At 32.1% G+C, this 3,131-nt stretch overlaps 1 non-coding gene across 1 annotated transcript; it reads right to left on the bottom strand.

Annotated features, from left to right (window-relative positions):
* Window positions 1-2,546: 2,546 nt before the first annotated feature.
* On the bottom strand, window positions 2,547-2,650 carry LOC130950988 (small nucleolar RNA R71). The gene has a single exon (XR_009073792.1). It is a non-coding gene; the product is annotated as a small nucleolar RNA R71 (small nucleolar RNA).
* Window positions 2,651-3,131: the final 481 nt, after the last annotated feature.

Genomic DNA, 3,131 nt, shown 5'->3' with positions numbered 1-3,131 from the left:
GCTTGCCATGGAAAGGAGTAAGAAGGATTGGATGAAGGCAGTAGGAAAGTAGAGATTCAGGAGGAGCACAACATATTCATACGCCTATCTGAAATTCCCATCGATGATCTACATAAGTATTTCTATCTTTATTTTCTGTTTATTTATTATTATTATTCGAAAACTCCATAACCACTTATTATCCGCCTGACTGAGATTTACAAGATGACCATAGCTTGCTTCATACCAACAATCTCCGTGGGATCGACCCTTACTCACGTAAGGTTTATTACATGGACGACCCAGTGCACTTGCTGGTTAGTTGTGCAAGGTTGTGAAGAAAGTGATGAGTTAGTAAATGCGCAAACCAATGAATTCTAGAGTTTCAAAAATATTCTTTTCAAAAGGTTTTCAAAAATATTTTTCAAAATTTTCCCTTTGTTTTCGAAAAATCCTTCAGAGTTTTTAAGAATGATTTCTTGAGTTTCAAAATGGTATGCTGAAGCTTGGCTAGCCATCAAGCTTTAGACTAACCTGGTTTGATTCCTAGAATTTTGATTGAGGAATTTGAATTCATTACTTCCTTTTTCCTATATATTTTTCGAAAATAATAAAAGAAAATACAAAAAAATTAAAAAAATCATAAAAAACCAAAAATATTTTGTGATTCTTGTTTGAGTCTTGTGTCATGTTTTAAGTTTGGTGTCAATTGTATATTCATCTTGCTCTTGCATTTTTCGAAAATTCATGCATTCATAGTGTTCTTCATGATCTTCAAGTTATTCTTGGTAACTCTTCTTGTTTGATCTTTAAATTTTCTTGTTTTGTGTTGTATGATGTTTTTCATGTGCATTTTTGCATTCATAGTGTCTAAACATGAAAGATTTCTAAGTTTGGTGTCTTGCATGTTTTCTTTACATAAAAAATTTTTCAAAAACATGTTCTTGTTGTTCATCATGATCTTCAAAGTGTTCTTGGTGTTCATCTTGACATTCATAGTGTTCTTGTATGCATCATGTGTTTTGATTGATAATTTTCATGTTGTGAGTCATTTTTTATGTTTTTCTCTCTCATAATTAAAAATTCAAAAAAAAGTATATCTTTTCCTTTTTTCTCTCAAAATTTCGAAAATTTGGGTTGACTTAGTCAAAAAATTTTAAAATTAGTTGTTTCTTGTAAGTCAAGTCAAATTTTCAAATTTTAAAAATCTTATCTTATTAAAACTTTTTCAAAAATCAAATCTTTTTCATTTTTTTATTTAATTTTCGAAATTTTAATTTTTTTTTTAAAATATTTTTCAAAAATCTTTTTCTTAGTTTCATCTTTATTTTCGAAAATTATGCTAACAACTAATATGATTGATTCAAAAATTTGAAGTTTGTTACTTTCTTGTTAAGAAAGGTTCAATCTTTAAATTCTAGAATCATATCTTTTAGTTTCTTGTTAGTCAAGTAATTAATTTTAATTTTAAAAAATTTAAATCTTTTCCAACCATATCTTTTTAATCATATCTTTTTTCAAAATTTTATCTTTTTCAAAAATTTGATTTTAAAATATCTTTTCTAACTTCTTATCTTCTTATCTTTTCAAAATTAGTTTTCAAATCTTTTTCAACTAACTATTTGACTTTTTGTTTATTTCTTATCTTTTTCAAAACCACCTAACAACTTTTCCTTCTCTAATTTTTGAAAATCACTTCCCTCTTTTTCAAAATTTTCTTAATTAATTAATAGTTTTGAATTTTAACTTTAATTTTATCTCCCCTTTAATTTTCGAAAATCATTTAACTCCTTTTCAAAATTTATTTTCGAAAATTTCTCCCTCTCTCATCTTATTCTATTTATTTATTCATTTACTAACACCTCTCTTCACCTCTCTTCATCTCAAATCACTGCCTCTATCTTCACCCTTGTGTTTGGATTATTCACTCTTCTTCACTCTTATTCCCTTTCTTCTTCTACTAACAATAAGGAACCTCTTTACTGTGACATAGAGGATTCCTCTTCTTTTTCTGTTCTCTTCTCTTTCATATGAGCAGGAACAAGGAGAAAGGCATTCTTGTTGAAGCTGATCCAGAACCTGAAAGGACTTTGAAGAGGAAACTAAGAGAAGCTAAATTACAACAATCTAGAGACAACCTTGCTGAAATTTTTGAACAAGAAAAGGAGATGGCAGCCGAACCCAACAACAATAATGCAAGAAGGATGCTTGGTGATTATACTGCACCTACGTCCAAGTTTGATGGAAGAAGCATCTCAATTCCTGCCATTGGAGCAAACAATTTTGAGCTGAAACCTCAATTAGTTGCTCTAATGCAACAGAACTGCAAGTTTCATGGACTTCCATCAGAAGATCCATACCAGTTCTTAACTGAGTTCTTGCAGATCTGTGAGACTGTTAAGACTAATGGAGTAGATCCTGAAGTCTACAGGCTCATGCTTTTCCCTTTTGCTGTAAGAGACAGAGCTAGAGCATGGTTGGACTCTCAACCTAAAGATAGCCTGGACTCCTGGGATAAGCTGGTCACGGCCTTCTTGGCTAAGTTCTTTCCTCCTCAAAAGCTGAGCAAGCTTAGAGTGGATGTTCAGACCTTCAAACAAAAAGATGGTGAATCCCTCCATGAAGCTTGGGAAAGATACAAGCAGATGACCAAAATATGTCCTTCTGACATGTTTTCAGAATGGACCATGATAGATATATTCTATTATGGTCTATCTGAGTTCACTAAGATGTCACTGGACCATTCTGCAGGTGGATCCATTCACCTAAAGAAAATGCCTGCAGAGGCTCAAGAACTTATTGACATGGTTGCAAATAACCAGTTCATGTACACTTTTGAGAGGAATTCCATGAATAATGGGACACCTCAAAGGAAGGAAATTCTTGAAATTGATGCTCTGAATGCCATATTGGCTCAGAACAAAATGTTGACTCAGCAAGTCAAAATGATTTCTCAAAGTCTGAATGGATGGCAAAATGCATCCAACAGTACTAAAGAGGCATCTTCTGAAGAAGAAGCTTATAATCCTGAGAACCCTGCAATAGCAGAGGTAAATTATATGGGTGAACCTTATGGAAACACCTATAATTCATCATGGAGAAATCATCCAAATTTCTCATGGAAGGATCAACAAAAGCCTCAACAAGGCTTT

The sequence above is a fragment of the Arachis stenosperma genome, chromosome 1 (genome assembly GCF_014773155.1).
Source record: "Arachis stenosperma cultivar V10309 chromosome 1, arast.V10309.gnm1.PFL2, whole genome shotgun sequence".
Lineage (NCBI taxonomy): Eukaryota > Viridiplantae > Streptophyta > Magnoliopsida > Fabales > Fabaceae > Arachis > Arachis stenosperma.
This window is presented reverse-complemented; position numbering and strand designations above follow the sequence as displayed.